Raw genomic sequence first — 18,213 nt, 5'->3', positions numbered from 1 at the left:
CAAGCTAGGTGAAGGACGGCTTTCACACAAACTTATCTCTCAGAACTGAGCATGTGGAGAGACGTTCGTTCATCTAGCACAAAGGGAACGGGTTGCAGGAGAAACTTTTACTATGGGTTCTCGGTCTGTTTCCTAGTGCCGGTTTGAAGTTCCTTCAGTTTTCACTGTAAAACCGAGTTGGAGCTAGTACCTCCCCATATATATGTATGGAGAGGAGTTTGCAACTGAAGAGAAACTTTGTGTTCCCAACAAGCTAGGTGAAGGACGGCTTTCACACACACGTATCTCTCAGAACTGAGCATGTGGAGAGACGTTCGTTCATCTAGCACAAAGGGAACGGGTTGCAGGAGAAACTTTTACTCTGGTTTCTCAGTCTGTTTCCTAGTGCCGGTTTGAAGTTCCTGCAGTTTTCACTGTAAAACCGAGTTGGAGCTAGTACCTCCTCATATATATGTATGGAGTGGAGTTTGCAACTGAAGAGAAACTTTGTGTTCCCAACAAGCTAGGTGAAGGACGGCTTTCACACACACTTATCTCTCAGACCTGAGCATGTGGAGAGACGTTCGTTCATCTAGCACAAAGGGAACGGGTTGCAGGAGAAACTTTTACTCTGGTTTCTCAGTCTGTTTCCTAGTGCTGGATTGAAGTTCCTGCAGTTTTCACAGTAAAACCGAGTTGGAGCTAGTACCTCCCCATATATATGTATGGAGAGGAGTTTGCAACTGAAGAGAAAGTTTGTGTTCCCAACAAGCTAGGTGAAGGACGGCTTTCACACACACATATCTCTCAGAACTGAGCATGTGGAGAGACGTTCGTTCATCTAGCACAAAGGGAACGGGTTGCAGGAGAAACTTTTACTCTGGTTTCTCAGTCTGTTTCCTAGTGCCGGTTTGAAGTTCCTGCAGTTTTCACTGTAAAACCGAGTTGGAGCTAGTACCTCCTCATATATATGTATGGAGTGGAGTTTGCAACTGAAGAGAAACTTTGTGTTCCCAACAAGCTAGGTGAAGGACGGCTTTCACACACACTTATCTCTCAGAACTGAGCATGTGGAGAGACGTTCGTTCATCTAGCACAAAGGGAACGGGTTGCAGGAGAAACTTTTACTCTGGTTTCTCAGTCTGTTTCCTAGTGCCGGTTTGAAGTTCCTGCAGTTTTCACTGTAAAACCGAGTTGGAGCTTGTACCTCCCATATATATGTATGGAGTGGAGTTTGCACATGAAGAGAAACTTTGCGTTCAAACAAGCTAGGTGAAGGACGGCTTTCACACACACTTATCTCTCAGAACTGAGCATGTGGAGAGACGTTCGTTCATCTAGCACAAAGGGAACGGGTTGCAGGAGAAACTTTTACTCTGGTTTCTCGGTCTGTTTCCTAGTGCCGGTTTGAAGTTCCTGCAGTTTTCACTGTAAAACCGTGTTGGAGCTAGTACTTCCCCATATATATGTATGGAGAGGAGTTTGCCACTGAAGAGAAATTTTGTGTTCCCAACAAGCTAGGTGAAGGACGGCTTTCACACACACTTATCTCTCAGAACTGAGCATGTGGAGAGACGTTCGTTCATCTAGCACAAAGGGAACGGGTTGCAGGAGAAACTTTTACTCTGGTTTCTCAGTCTGTTTCCTAGTGCCGGTTTGAATTTCCTGCAGTTTTCACTGTAAAACCGAGTTGGGGCTAGTACTTCCCCATATATATGTATGGAGTGGAGTTTGCACCTGAAGAGAAACTTTGTGTTCCCAACAAGCTAGGTGAAGGACGGCTTTCACACACACTTATCTCTCAGAACTGAGCATGTGGAGAGACGTTCGTTCATCTAGCACAAACGGAACGGGTTGCAGGAGAAACTTTTACTCTGGTTTCTCGGTCTGTTTCCTAGTGCCGGTTTGAAGTTCCTGCAGTTTTCACTGTAAAACCGAGTTGGAGCTTGTACCTCCCATATATATGTATGGAGTGGAGTTTGCAACTGAAGAGAAACTTTGTGTTCCCAACAAGCTAGGTGAAGGAAGGCTTTCACACACACTTATCTCTCAGAACTGAGCATGTGGAGAGACTTTCGTTCATCTAGCACAAAGGGAACGGGTTGCAGGAGAAACTTTTACTCTGGTTTCTCTATCTGTTTCCTAGTGCCGGTTTGAAGTTCCTGCAGTTTTCACTGTAAAACCGATTTGGAGCTAGTACCTCCCCATATATATGTATGGAGAGGAGTTTGCAAGTGAAGAGAAACTTTGTGTTCCCAACAAGCTAGGTGAAGGACGGCTTTCACACACACTTATCTCTCAGAACTGAGCATGTGGAGAGACGTTCGTTCATCTAGCACAAAGGGAACGGTTTGCAGGAGAAACTTTTACTCTGGTTTCTCAGTCTGTTTCCTAGTGCCGGTTTGAAGTTCCTGCAGTTTTCACTGTAAAACCGAGTTGGGGCTAGTACCTCCCCATATATATGTATGGAGTGGAGTTTGCACCTGAAGAGAAACTTTGTGTTCAAACAAGCTAGGTGAAGGACGGCTTTCACACAAACTTATCTCTCAGAACTGAGCATGTGGAGAGACGTTCATTCATCTAGCACAAAGGGAACGGGTTGCAGGAGAAACTTTTACTATGGGTTCTCGGGCTGTTTCCTAGTGCCGGTTTGAAGTTCCTTCAGTTTTCACTGTAAAACCGAGTTGGAGCTAGTACCTCCCCATATATATGTATGGAGAGGAGTTAGCAAGTGAAGAGAAACTTTGTGTTCCCAACAAGCTAGGTGAAGGACGGCTTTCACACACACTTATCTCTCAGAACTGAGCATGTGGAGAGACGTTCGTTCATCTAGCACAAAGGGAACGGGTTGCAGGAGAAACTTTTACTATGGGTTCTCGGTCTGTTTCCTAGTGCCGGTTTGAAGTTCCTTCAGTTTTCACTGTAAAACCGAGTTGGAGCTAGTACCTCCCCATATATATGTATGGAGAGGAGTTTGCAACTGAAGAGAAACTTTGTGTTCCCAACAAGCTAGGTGAAGGACGGCTTTCACACACACTTATCTCTCAGAACTGAGCATGTGGAGAGACGTTCGTTCATCTAGCACAAAGGGAACGGGTTGCAGGAGAAACTTTTACTCTGGTTTCTCAGTCTGTTTCCTAGTGCCGGTTTGAAGTTCCTGCAGTTTTCACTGTAAAACCGAGTTGGAGCTAGTACCTCCTCATATATATGTATGGAGTGGAGTTTGCAACTGAAGAGAAACTTTGTGTTCCCAACAAGCTAGGTGAAGGACGGCTTTCACACACACTTATCTCTCAGAACTGAGCATGTGGAGAGACGTTCGTTCATCTAGCACAAAGGGAACGGGTTGCAGGAGAAACTTTTACTCTGGTTTCTCAGTCTGTTTCCTAGTGCTGGATTGAAGTTCCTGCAGTTTTCACAGTAAAACCGAGTTGGAGCTAGTACCTCCCCATATATATGTATGGAGAGGAGTTTGCAACTGAAGAGAAAGTTTGTGTTCCCAACAAGCTAGGTGAAGGAAGGCTTTCACACACACATATCTCTCAGAACTGAGCATGTGGAGAGACGTTCGTTCATCTAGCACAAAGGGAACGGGTTGCAGGAGAAACTTTTACTCTGGTTTCTCAGTCTGTTTCCTAGTGCCGGTTTGAAGTTCCTGCAGTTTTCACTGTAAAACCGAGTTGGAGCTAGTACCTCCTCATATATATGTATGGAGTGGAGTTTGCAACTGAAGAGAAACTTTGTGTTCCCAACAAGCTAGGTGAAGGACGGCTTTCACACACACTTATCTCTCAGAACTGAGCATGTGGAGAGACGTTCGTTCATCTAGCACAAAGGGAACGGGTTGCAGGAGAAACTTTTACTCTGGTTTCTCAGTCTGTTTCCTAGTGCCGGTTTGAAGTTCCTGCAGTTTTCACTGTAAAACCGAGTTGGAGCTTGTACCTCCCATATATATGTATGGAGTGGAGTTTGCACCTGAAGAGAAACTTTGCGTTCAAACAAGCTAGGTGAAGGACGGCTTTCACACACACTTATCTCTCAGAACTGAGCATGTGGAGAGACGTTCGTTCATCTAGCACAAAGGGAACGGGTTGCAGGAGAAACTTTTACTCTGGTTTCTCAGTCTGTTTCCTAGTGCCGGTTTGAAGTTCCTGCAGTTTTCACTGTAAAACCGAGTTGGGGCTAGTACCTCCCCATATATATGTATGGAGTGGAGTTTGCACCTGAAGAGAAACTTTGTGTTCAAACAAGCTAGGTGAAGGACGGCTTTCACACAAACTTATCTCTCAGAACTGAGCATGTGGAGAGACGTTCGTTCATCTAGCACAAAGGGAACGGGTTGCAGGAGAAACTTTTACTATGGGTTCTCGGTCTGTTTCCTAGTGCCGGTTTGAAGTTCCTTCAGTTTTCACTGTAAAACCGAGTTGGAGCTAGTACCTCCCCATATATATGTATGGAGAGGAGTTTGCAACTGAAGAGAAACTTTGTGTTCCCAACAAGCTAGGTGAAGGACGGCTTTCACACACACGTATCTCTCAGAACTGAGCATGTGGAGAGACGTTCGTTCATCTAGCACAAAGGGAACGGGTTGCAGGAGAAACTTTTACTCTGGTTTCTCAGTCTGTTTCCTAGTGCCGGTTTGAAGTTCCTGCAGTTTTCACTGTAAAACCGAGTTGGAGCTAGTACCTCCTCATATATATGTATGGAGTGGAGTTTGCAACTGAAGAGAAACTTTGTGTTCCCAACAAGCTAGGTGAAGGACGGCTTTCACACACACTTATCTCTCAGAACTGAGCATGTGGAGAGACGTTCGTTCATCTAGCACAAAGGGAACGGGTTGCAGGAGAAACTTTTACTCTGGTTTCTCAGTCTGTTTCCTAGTGCTGGATTGAAGTTCCTGCAGTTTTCACAGTAAAACCGAGTTGGAGCTAGTACCTCCCCATATATATGTATGGAGAGGAGTTTGCAACTGAAGAGAAAGTTTGTGTTCCCAACAAGCTAGGTGAAGGACGGCTTTCACACACACATATCTCTCAGAACTGAGCATGTGGAGAGACGTTCGTTCATCTAGCACAAAGGGAACGGGTTGCAGGAGAAACTTTTACTCTGGTTTCTCAGTCTGTTTCCTAGTGCCGGTTTGAAGTTCCTGCAGTTTTCACTGTAAAACCGAGTTGGAGCTAGTACCTCCTCATATATATGTATGGAGTGGAGTTTGCAACTGAAGAGAAACTTTGTGTTCCCAACAAGCTAGGTGAAGGACGGCTTTCACACACACTTATCTCTCAGAACTGAGCATGTGGAGAGACGTTCGTTCATCTAGCACAAAGGGAACGGGTTGCAGGAGAAACTTTTACTCTGGTTTCTCAGTCTGTTTCCTAGTGCCGGTTTGAAGTTCCTGCAGTTTTCACTGTAAAACCGAGTTGGAGCTTGTACCTCCCATATATATGTATGGAGTGGAGTTTGCACATGAAGAGAAACTTTGCGTTCAAACAAGCTAGGTGAAGGACGGCTTTCACACACACTTATCTCTCAGAACTGAGCATGTGGAGAGACGTTCGTTCATCTAGCACAAAGGGAACGGGTTGCAGGAGAAACTTTTACTCTGGTTTCTCGGTCTGTTTCCTAGTGCCGGTTTGAAGTTCCTGCAGTTTTCACTGTAAAACCGTGTTGGAGCTAGTACTTCCCCATATATATGTATGGAGAGGAGTTTGCCACTGAAGAGAAATTTTGTGTTCCCAACAAGCTAGGTGAAGGACGGCTTTCACACACACTTATCTCTCAGAACTGAGCATGTGGAGAGACGTTCGTTCATCTAGCACAAAGGGAACGGGTTGCAGGAGAAACTTTTACTCTGGTTTCTCAGTCTGTTTCCTAGTGCCGGTTTGAATTTCCTGCAGTTTTCACTGTAAAACCGAGTTGGGGCTAGTACTTCCCCATATATATGTATGGAGTGGAGTTTGCACCTGAAGAGAAACTTTGTGTTCCCAACAAGCTAGGTGAAGGACGGCTTTCACACACACTTATCTCTCAGAACTGAGCATGTGGAGAGACGTTCGTTCATCTAGCACAAACGGAACGGGTTGCAGGAGAAACTTTTACTCTGGTTTCTCGGTCTGTTTCCTAGTGCCGGTTTGAAGTTCCTGCAGTTTTCACTGTAAAACCGAGTTGGAGCTTGTACCTCCCATATATATGTATGGAGTGGAGTTTGCAACTGAAGAGAAACTTTGTGTTCCCAACAAGCTAGGTGAAGGAAGGCTTTCACACACACTTATCTCTCAGAACTGAGCATGTGGAGAGACTTTCGTTCATCTAGCACAAAGGGAACGGGTTGCAGGAGAAACTTTTACTCTGGTTTCTCAGTCTGTTTCCTAGTGCCGGTTTGAAGTTCCTGCAGTTTTCACTGTAAAACCGATTTGGAGCTAGTACCTCCCCATATATATGTATGGAGAGGAGTTTGCAAGTGAAGAGAAACTTTGTGTTCCCAACAAGCTAGGTGAAGGACGGCTTTCACACACACTTATCTCTCAGAACTGAGCATGTGGAGAGACGTTCGTTCATCTAGCACAAAGGGAACGGTTTGCAGGAGAAACTTTTACTCTGGTTTCTCAGTCTGTTTCCTAGTGCCGGTTTGAAGTTCCTGCAGTTTTCACTGTAAAACCGAGTTGGGGCTAGTACCTCCCCATATATATGTATGGAGTGGAGTTTGCACCTGAAGAGAAACTTTGTGTTCAAACAAGCTAGGTGAAGGACGGCTTTCACACAAACTTATCTCTCAGAACTGAGCATGTGGAGAGACGTTCATTCATCTAGCACAAAGGGAACGGGTTGCAGGAGAAACTTTTACTATGGGTTCTCGGGCTGTTTCCTAGTGCCGGTTTGAAGTTCCTTCAGTTTTCACTGTAAAACCGAGTTGGAGCTAGTACCTCCCCATATATATGTATGGAGAGGAGTTAGCAAGTGAAGAGAAACTTTGTGTTCCCAACAAGCTAGGTGAAGGACGGCTTTCACACACACTTATCTCTCAGAACTGAGCATGTGGAGAGACGTTCGTTCATCTAGCACAAAGGGAACGGGTTGCAGGAGAAACTTTTACTATGGGTTCTCGGTCTGTTTCCTAGTGCCGGTTTGAAGTTCCTTCAGTTTTCACTGTAAAACCGAGTTGGAGCTAGTACCTCCCCATATATATGTATGGAGAGGAGTTTGCAACTGAAGAGAAACTTTGTGTTCCCAACAAGCTAGGTGAAGGACGGCTTTCACACACACTTATCTCTCAGAACTGAGCATGTGGAGAGACGTTCGTTCATCTAGCACAAAGGGAACGGGTTGCAGGAGAAACTTTTACTCTGGTTTCTCAGTCTGTTTCCTAGTGCCGGTTTGAAGTTCCTGCAGTTTTCACTGTAAAACCGAGTTGGAGCTAGTACCTCCTCATATATATGTATGGAGTGGAGTTTGCAACTGAAGAGAAACTTTGTGTTCCCAACAAGCTAGGTGAAGGACGGCTTTCACACACACTTATCTCTCAGAACTGAGCATGTGGAGAGACGTTCGTTCATCTAGCACAAAGGGAACGGGTTGCAGGAGAAACTTTTACTCTGGTTTCTCAGTCTGTTTCCTAGTGCTGGATTGAAGTTCCTGCAGTTTTCACAGTAAAACCGAGTTGGAGCTAGTACCTCCCCATATATATGTATGGAGAGGAGTTTGCAACTGAAGAGAAAGTTTGTGTTCCCAACAAGCTAGGTGAAGGAAGGCTTTCACACACACATATCTCTCAGAACTGAGCATGTGGAGAGACGTTCGTTCATCTAGCACAAAGGGAACGGGTTGCAGGAGAAACTTTTACTCTGGTTTCTCAGTCTGTTTCCTAGTGCCGGTTTGAAGTTCCTGCAGTTTTCACTGTAAAACCGAGTTGGAGCTAGTACCTCCTCATATATATGTATGGAGTGGAGTTTGCAACTGAAGAGAAACTTTGTGTTCCCAACAAGCTAGGTGAAGGACGGCTTTCACACACACTTATCTCTCAGAACTGAGCATGTGGAGAGACGTTCGTTCATCTAGCACAAAGGGAACGGGTTGCAGGAGAAACTTTTACTCTGGTTTCTCAGTCTGTTTCCTAGTGCCGGTTTGAAGTTCCTGCAGTTTTCACTGTAAAACCGAGTTGGAGCTTGTACCTCCCATATATATGTATGGAGTGGAGTTTGCACCTGAAGAGAAACTTTGCGTTCAAACAAGCTAGGTGAAGGACGGCTTTCACACACACTTATCTCTCAGAACTGAGCATGTGGAGAGACGTTCGTTCATCTAGCACAAAGGGAACGGGTTGCAGGAGAAACTTTTACTCTGGTTTCTCGGTCTGTTTCCTAGTGCCGGTTTGAAGTTCCTGCAGTTTTCACTGTAAAACCGTGTTGCAGCTAGTACCTCCCCATATATATGTATGGAGAGGAGTTTGCCACTGAAGAGAAACTTTGTGTTCCCAACAAGCTAGGTGAAGGACGGCTTTCACACACACTTATCTCTCAGAACTGAGCATGTGGAGAGACGTTCGTTCATCTAGCACAAAGGGAACGGGTTGCAGGAGAAACTTTTACTCTGGTTTCTCAGTCTGTTTCCTAGTGCCGGTTTGAAGTTCCTGCAGTTTTCACTGTAAAACCGAGTTTGAGCTAGTACCTCCCCATATATATGTATGGAGAGAAGTTTGCAAGTGAAGAGAAACTTTGTGTTCCCAACAAGCTAGGTGAAGGACGGCTTTCACACACACTTATCTCTCAGAACTGAGCATGTGGAGAGACGTTCGTTCATCTAGCACAAAGGGAACGGGTTGCAGGAGAAACTTTTACTCTGGTTTCTCAGTCTGTTTCCTAGTGCCGGTTTGAATTTCCTGCAGTTTTCACTGTAAAACCGAGTTGGGGCTAGTACTTCCCCATATATATGTATGGAGTGGAGTTTGCACCTGAAGAGAAACTTTGTGTTCCCAACAAGCTAGGTGAAGGACGGCTTTCACACACACTTATCTCTCAGAACTGAGCATGTGGAGAGACGTTCGTTCATCTAGCACAAAGGGAACGGGTTGCAGGAGAAACTTTTACTCTGGTTTCTCGGTCTGTTTCCTAGTGCCGGTTTGAAGTTCCTGCAGTTTTCACTGTAAAACCGAGTTGGAGCTTGTACATCCCATATATATGTATGGAGTGGAGTTTGCAACTGAAGAGAAACTTTGTGTTCCCAACAAGCTAGGTGAAGGAAGGCTTTCACACACACTTATCTCTCAGAACTTAGCATGTGGAGAGACGTTCGTTCATCTAGCACAAAGGGAACGGGTTGCAGGAGAAACTTTTACTCTGGTTTCTCAGTCTGTTTCCTAGTGCCGGTTTGAAGTTCCTGCAGTTTTCACTGTAAAACCGAGTTGGAGCTAGTACCTCCCCATATATATGTATTGAGAGGAGTTTGCCACTGAAGAGAAATTTTGTGTTCCCAACAAGCTAGGTGAAGGACGGCTTTCACACACACTTATCTCTCAGAACTGAGCATGTGGAGAGACGTTCGTTCATCTAGCACAAAGGGAACGGGTTGCAGGAGAAACTTTTACTCTGGTTTCTCAGTCTGTTTCCTAGTGCCGGTTTGAAGTTCCTGCAGTTTTCACTGTAAAACCGAGTTGGGGCTAGTACTTCCCCATATATATGTATGGAGTGGAGTTTGCACCTGAAGAGAAACTTTGTGTTCCCAACAAGCTAGGTGAAGGACGGCTTTCACACACACTTATCTCTCAGAACTGAGCATGTGGAGAGACGTTCGTTCATCTAGCACAAAGGGAACGGGTTGCAGGAGAAACTTTTACTCTGGTTTCTCGGTCTGTTTCCTAGTGCCGGTTTGAAGTTCCTGCAGTTTTCACTGTAAAACCGAGTTGGAGCTTGTACCTCCCATATATATGTATGGAGTGGAGTTTGCAACTGAAGAGAAACTTTGTGTTCCCAACAAGCTAGGTGAAGGAAGGCTTTCACACACACTTATCTCTCAGAACTGAGCATGTGGAGAGACGTTCGTTCATCTAGCACAAAGGGAACGGGTTGCAGGAGAAACTTTTACTCTGGTTTCTCAGTCTGTTTCCTAGTGCCGGTTTGAAGTTCCTGCAGTTTTCACTGTAAAACCGAGTTGGAGCTAGTACCTCCCCATATATATGTATGGAGAGGAGTTTGCAAGTGAAGAGAAACTTTGTGTTCCCAACAAGCTATGTGAAGGACGGCTTTCACACACACTTATCTCTCAGAACTGAGCATGTGGAGAGACGTTCGTTCATCTAGCACAAAGGGAACGGGTTGCAGGGGAAACTTTTACTCTGGTTTCTCAGTCTGTTTCCTAGTGCCGGTTTGAAGTTCCTGCAGTTTTCACTGTAAAACCGAGTTGGGGCTAGTACCTCCCCATATATATGTATGGAGTGGAGTTTGCACCTGAAGAGAAACTTTGTGTTCAAACAAGCTAGGTGAAGGACGGCTTTCACACAAACTTATCTCTCAGAACTGAGCATGTGGAGAGACGTTCGTTCATCTAGCACAAAGGGAACGGGTTGCAGGAGAAACTTTTACTATGGGTTCTCGGTCTGTTTCCTAGTGCCGGTTTGAAGTTCCTTCAGTTTTCACTGTAAAACCGAGTTGGAGCTAGTACCTCCCCATATATATGTATGGAGAGGAGTTAGCAAGTGAAGAGAAACTTTGTGTTCCCAACAAGCTAGGTGAAGGACGGCTTTCACACACACTTATCTCTCAGAACTGAGCATGTGGAGAGACGTTCGTTCATCTAGCACAAAGGGAACGGGTTGCAGGAGAAACTTTTACTATGGGTTCTCGGTCTGTTTCCTAGTGCCGGTTTGAAGTTCCTTCAGTTTTCACTGTAAAACCGAGTTGGAGCTAGTACCTCCCCATATATATGTATGGAGAGGAGTTTGCAACTGAAGAGAAACTTTGTGTTCCCAACAAGCTAGGTGAAGGACGGCTTTCACACACACGTATCTCTCAGAACTGAACATGTGGAGAGACGTTCGTTCATCTAGCACAAAGGGAACGGGTTGCAGGAGAAACTTTTACTCTGGTTTCTCAGTCTGTTTCCTAGTGCCGGTTTGAAGTTCCTGCAGTTTTCACTGTAAAACCGAGTTGGAGCTAGTACCTCCTCATATATATGTATGGAGTGGAGTTTGCAACTGAAGAGAAACTTTGTGTTCCCAACAAGCTAGGTGAAGGACGGCTTTCACACACACTTATCTCTCAGAACTGAGCATGTGGAGAGACGTTCGTTCATCTAGCACAAAGGGAACGGGTTGCAGGAGAAACTTTTACTCTGGTTTCTCAGTCTGTTTCCTAGTGCCGGTTTGAAGTTCCTGCAGTTTTCACTGTAAAACCGAGTTGGAGCTTGTACCTCCCATATATATGTATGGAGTGGAGTTTGCACCTGAAGAGAAACTTTGCGTTCAAACAAGCTAGGTGAAGGACGGCTTTCACACACACTTATCTCTCAGAACTGAGCATGTGGAGAGACGTTCGTTCATCTAGCACAAAGGGAACGGGTTGCAGGAGAAACTTTTACTCTGGTTTCTCGGTCTGTTTCCTAGTGCCGGTTTGAAGTTCCTGCAGTTTTCACTGTAAAACCGTGTTGGAGCTAGTACATCCCCATATATATGTATGGAGAGGAGTTTGCCACTGAAGAGAAATTTTGTGTTCCCAACAAGCTAGGTGAAGGACGGCTTTCACACACACTTATCTCTCAGAACTGAGCATGTGGAGAGACGTTCGTTCATCTAGCACAAAGGGAACGGGTTGCAGGAGAAACTTTTACTCTGGTTTCTCAGTCTGTTTCCTAGTGCCGGTTTGAATTTCCTGCAGTTTTCACTGTAAAACCGAGTTGGGGCTAGTACTTCCCCATATATATGTATGGAGTGGAGTTTGCACCTGAAGAGAAACTTTGTGTTCCCAACAAGCTAGGTGAAGGACGGCTTTCACACACACTTATCTCTCAGAACTGAGCATGTGGAGAGACGTTCGTTCATCTAGCACAAAGGGAACGGGTTGCAGGAGAAACTTTTACTCTGGTTTCTCGGTCTGTTTCCTAGTGCCGGTTTGAAGTTCCTGCAGTTTTCACTGTAAAACCGAGTTGGAGCTTGTACCTCCCATATATATGTATGGAGTGGAGTTTGCAACTGAAGAGAAACTTTGTGTTCCCAACAAGCTAGGTGAAGGAAGGCTTTCACACACACTTATCTCTCAGAACTGAGCATGTGGAGAGACTTTCGTTCATCTAGCACAAAGGGAACGGGTTGCAGGAGAAACTTTTACTCTGGTTTCTCAGTCTGTTTCCTAGTGCCGGTTTGAAGTTCCTGCAGTTTTCACTGTAAAACCGATTTGGAGCTAGTACCTCCCCATATATATGTATGGAGAGGAGTTTGCAAGTGAAGAGAAACTTTGTGTTCCCAACAAGCTAGGTGAAGGACGGCTTTCACACACACTTATCTCTCAGAACTGAGCATGTGGAGAGACGTTCGTTCATCTAGCACAAAGGGAACGGTTTGCAGGAGAAACTTTTACTCTGGTTTCTCAGTCTGTTTCCTAGTGCCGGTTTGAAGTTCCTGCAGTTTTCACTGTAAAACCGAGTTGGGGCTAGTACCTCCCCATATATATGTATGGAGTGGAGTTTGCACCTGAAGAGAAACTTTGTGTTCAAACAAGCTAGGTGAAGGACGGCTTTCACACAAACTTATCTCTCAGAACTGAGCATGTGGAGAGACGTTCGTTCATCTAGCACAAAGGGAACGGGTTGCAGGAGAAACTTTTACTATGGGTTCTCGGTCTGTTTCCTAGTGCCGGTTTGAAGTTCCTTCAGTTTTCACTGTAAAACCGAGTTGGAGCTAGTACCTCCCCATATATATGTATGGAGAGGAGTTAGCAAGTGAAGAGAAACTTTGTGTTCCCAACAAGCTAGGTGAAGGACGGCTTTCACACACACTTATCTCTCAGAACTGAGCATGTGGAGAGACGTTCGTTCATCTAGCACAAAGGGAACGGGTTGCAGGAGAAACTTTTACTATGGGTTCTCGGTCTGTTTCCTAGTGCCATTTTGAAGTTCCTTCAGTTTTCACTGTAAAACCGAGTTGGAGCTAGTACCTCCCCATATATATGTATGGAGAGGAGTTTGCAACTGAAGAGAAACTTTGTGTTCCCAACAAGCTAGGTGAAGGACGGCTTTCACACACACTTATCTCTCAGAACTGAGCATGTGGAGAGACGTTCGTTCATCTAGCACAAAGGGAACAGGTTGCAGGAGAAACTTTTACTCTGGTTTCTCAGTCTGTTTCCTAGTGCCGGTTTGAAGTTCCTGCAGTTTTCACTGTAAAACCGAGTTGGAGCTAGTACCTCCTCATATATATGTATGGAGTGGAGTTTGCAACTGAAGAGAAACTTTGTGTTCCCAACAAGCTAGGTGAAGGACGGCTTTCACACACACTTATCTCTCAGAACTGAGCATGTGGAGAGACGTTCGTTCATCTAGCACAAAGGGAACGGGTTGCAGGAGAAACTTTTACTCTGGTTTCTCAGTCTGTTTCCTAGTGCTGGATTGAAGTTCCTGCAGTTTTCACAGTAAAACCGAGTTGGAGCTAGTACCTCCCCATATATATGTATGGAGAGGAGTTTGCAACTGAAGAGAAAGTTTGTGTTCCCAACAAGCTAGGTGAAGGACGGCTTTCACACACACATATCTCTCAGAACTGAGCATGTGGAGAGACGTTCGTTCATCTAGCACAAAGGGAACGGGTTGCAGGAGAAACTTTTACTCTGGTTTCTCAGTCTGTTTCCTAGTGCCGGTTTGAAGTTCCTGCAGTTTTCACTGTAAAACCGAGTTGGAGCTAGTACCTCCTCATATATATGTATGGAGTGGAGTTTGCAACTGAAGAGAAACTTTGTGTTCCCAACAAGCTAGGTGAAGGACGGCTTTCACACACACTTATCTCTCAGAACTGAGCATGTGGAGAGACGTTCGTTCATCTAGCACAAAGGGAACGGGTTGCAGGAGAAACTTTTACTCTGGTTTCTCAGTCTGTTTCCTAGTGCCGGTTTGAAGTTCCTGCAGTTTTCACTGTAAAACCGAGTTGGAGCTTGTACCTCCCATATATATGTATGGAGTGGAGTTTGCACCTGAAGAGAAACTTTGCGTTCAAACAAGCTAGGTGAATGACGGCTTTCACACACACTTATCTCTCAGAACTGAGCATGTGGAGAGACGTTCGTTCATCTAGCACAAAGGGAACGGGTTGCAGGAGAAACTTTTACTCTGGTTTCTCGGTCTGTTTCCTAGTGCCGGTTTGAAGTTCCTGCAGTTTTCACTGTAAAACCGTGTTGCAGCTAGTACCTCCCCATATATATGTGTGGAGAGGAGTTTGCCACTGAAGAGAAACTTTGTGTTCCCAACAAGCTAGGTGAAGGACGGCTTTCACAAACACTTATCTCTCAGAACTGAGCATGTGGAGAGACGTTCGTTCATCTAGCACAAAGGGAACGGGTTGCAGGAGAAACTTTTACTCTGGTTTCTCAGTCTGTTTCCTAGTGCCGGTTTGAATTTCCTGCAGTTTTCACTGTAAAACCGAGTTGGGGCTAGTACTTCCCCATATATATGTATGGAGTGGAGTTTGCACCTGAAGAGAAACTTTGTGTTCCCAACAAGCTAGGTGAAGGACGGCTTTCACACACACTTATCTCTCAGAACTGAGCATGTGGAGAGACGTTCGTTCATCTAGCACAAAGGGAACGGGTTGCAGGAGAAACTTTTACTCTGGTTTCTCGGTCTGTTTCCTAGTGCCGGTTTGAAGTTCCTGCAGTTTTCACTGTAAAACCGAGTTGGAGCTTGTACCTCCCATATATATGTATGGAGTGGAGTTTGCAACTGAAGAGAAACTTTGTGTTCCCAACAAGCTAGGTGAAGGAAGGCTTTCACACACACTTATCTCTCAGAACTGAGCATGTGGAGAGACGTTCGTTCATCTAGCACAAAGGGAACGGGTTGCAGGAGAAACTTTTACTATGGTTTCTCAGTCTGTTTCCTAGTGCCGGTTTGAAGTTCCTGCAGTTTTCACTGTAAAACCAAGTTGGAGCTAGTACCTCCCCATATATATGTATGGAGAGGAGTTTGCAAGTGAAGAGAAACTTTGTGTTCCCAACAAGCTAGGTGAAGGACGGCTTTCACACACACTTATCTCTCAGAACTGAGCATGTGGAGAGACGTTCGTTCATCTAGCACAAAGGGAACGGGTTGCAGGAGAAACTTTTACTCTGGTTTCTCAGTCTGTTTCCTAGTGCCGGTTTGAAGTTCCTGCAGTTTTCACTGTAAAACCGAGTTGGAGCTTGTACCTCCCATATATATGTATGGAGTGGAGTTTGCACCTGAAGAGAAACTTTGCGTTCAAACAAGCTAGGTGAAGGACGGCTTTCACACACACTTATCTCTCAGAACTGAGCATGTGGAGAGACGTTCGTTCATCTAGCACAAAGGGAACGGGTTGCAGGAGAAACTTTTACTCTGGTTTCTCAGTCTGTTTCCTAGTGCCGGTTTGAAGTTCCTGCAGTTTTCACTGTAAAACCTAGTTGGAGCTTGTACCTCCCATATATATGTATGGAGTGGAGTTTGCACCTGAAGAGAAACTTTGCGTTCAAACAAGCTAGGTGAAGGACGGCTTTCACACACACTTATCTCTCAGAACTGAGCATGTGGAGAGACGTTCGTTCATCTAGCACAAAGGGAACGGGTTGCAGGAGAAACTTTTACTCTGGTTTCTCGGTCTGTTTCCTAGTGCCGGTTTGAAGTTCCTGCAGTTTTCACTGTAAAACCGAGTTGGGGCTAGTACTTCCCCATATATATGTATGGAGTGGAGTTTGCACCTGAAGAGAAACTTTGTGTTCCCAACAAGCTAGGTGAAGGACGGCTTTCACACACACTTATCTCTCAGAACTGAGCATGTGGAGAGACGTTCGTTCATCTAGCACAAAGGGAACGGGTTGCAGGAGAAACTTTTACTCTGGTTTCTCAGTCTGTTTCCTAGTGCCGGTTTGAATTTCCTGCAGTTTTCACTGTAAAACCGAGTTGGGGCTAGTACTTCCCCATATATATGTATGGAGTGGAGTTTGCACCTGAAGAGAAACTTTGTGTTCCCAACAAGCTAGGTGAAGGACGGCTTTCACACACACTTATCTCTCAGAACTGAGCATGTGGAGAGACGTTCGTTCATCTAGCACAAAGGGAACGGGTTGCAGGAGAAACTTTTACTATGGGTTCTCGGTCTGTTTCCTAGTGCCGGTTTGAAGTTCCTTCAGTTTTCACTGTAAAACCGAGTTGGAGCTAGTACCTCCCCATATATATGTATGGAGAGGAGTTTGCAACTGAAGAGAAACTTTGTGTTCCCAACAAGCTAGGTGAAGGACGGCTTTCACACACACTTATCTCTCAGAACTGAGCATGTGGAGAGTCGTTCGTTCATCTAGCACAAAGGGAACGGGTTGCAGGAGAAACTTTTACTCTGGTTTCTCAGTCTGTTTCCTAGTGCCAGTTTGAAGTTCCTGCAGTTTTCACTGTAAAACCGAGTTGGAGCTTGTACCTCCCATATATATGTATGGAGTGGAGTTTGCAACTGAAGAGAAACTTTTTGTTCCCAACAAGCTAGGTGAAGGAAGGCTTTCACACACACTTATCTCTCAGAACTGAGCATGTGGAGAGACGTTCGTTCATCTAGCACAAAGGGAACGGGTTGCAGGAGAAACTTTTACTCTGGTTTCTCAGTCTGTTTCCTAGTGCTGGTTTGAAGTTCCTGCAGTTTTCACTGTAAAACCGAGTTGGAGCTAGTACCTCCCCATATATATGTATGGAGAGGAGTTTGCAACTGAAGAGAAACTTTGTGTTCCCAACAAGCTAAGTGAAGGAAGGCTTTCACACACACTTATCTCTCAGAACTGAGCATGTGGAGAGACGTTCGTTCATCTAGCACAAAGGGAACGGGTTGCAGGAGAAACTTTTACTCTGGTTTCTCAGTCTGTTTCCTAGTGCCGGTTTGAAGTTCCTGCAGTTTTCACTGTAAAACCGAGTTGGAGCTAGTACCTCCTCATATATATGTATCTAGTGGAGTTTGCAACTGAAGAGAAACTTTGTGTTCCCAACAAGCTAGGTGAAGGACGGCTTTCACACACACTTATCTCTCAGAACTGAGCATGTGGAGAGACGTTCGTTCATCTAGCACAAAGGGAACGGGTTGCAGGAGAAACTTTTACTCTGGTTTCTCAGTCTGTTTCCTAGTGCCGGTTTGAAGTTCCTGCAGTTTTCACTGTAAAACCGAGTTGGGGCTAGTACCTCCCCATATATATGTATGGAGTGGAGTTTGCACCTGAAGAGAAACTTTGTGTTCAAACAAGCTAGGTGAAGGACGGCTTTCACACAAACTTATCTCTCAGAACTGAGCATGTGGAGAGACGTTCGTTCATCTAGCACAAAGGGAACGGGTTGCAGGAGAAACTTTTACTATGGGTTCTCGGTCTGTTTCCTAGTGCCGGTTTGAAGTTCCTTCAGTTTTCACTGTAAAACCGAGTTGGAGCTAGTACCTCCCCATATATATGTATGGAGAGGAGTTAGCAAGTGAAGAGAAACTTTGTGTTCCCAACAAGCTAGGTGAAGGACGGCTTTCACACACACTTATCTCTCAGAACTGAGCATGTGGAGAGACGTTCGTTCATCTAGCACAAAGGGAACGGGTTGCAGGAGAAACTTTTACTATGGGTTCTCGGTCTGTTTCCTAGTGCCGGTTTGAAGTTCCTTCAGTTTTCACTGTAAAACCGAGTTGGAGCTAGTACCTCCCCATATATATGTATGGAGAGGAGTTTGCAACTGAAGAGAAACTTTGTGTTCCCAACAAGCTAGGTGAAGGACGGCTTTCACACACACTTATCTCTCAGAACTGAGCATGTGGAGAGACGTTCGTTCATCTAGCACAAAGGGAACGGGTTGCAGGAGAAACTTTTACTCTGGTTTCTCAGTCTGTTTCCTAGTGCCGGTTTGAAGTTCCTGCAGTTTTCACTGTAAAACCGAGTTGGAGCTAGTACCTCCTCATATATATGTATGGAGTGGAGTTTGCAACTGAAGAGAAACTTTGTGTTCCCAACAAGCTAGGTGAAGGACGGCTTTCACACACACTTATCTCTCAGAACTGAGCATGTGGAGAGACGT

This window comes from Camelus bactrianus, chromosome 27 (assembly GCF_048773025.1).
Source record: "Camelus bactrianus isolate YW-2024 breed Bactrian camel chromosome 27, ASM4877302v1, whole genome shotgun sequence".
NCBI lineage: Eukaryota > Metazoa > Chordata > Mammalia > Artiodactyla > Camelidae > Camelus > Camelus bactrianus.
Note: the sequence above shows the minus strand (reverse complement) of the source record.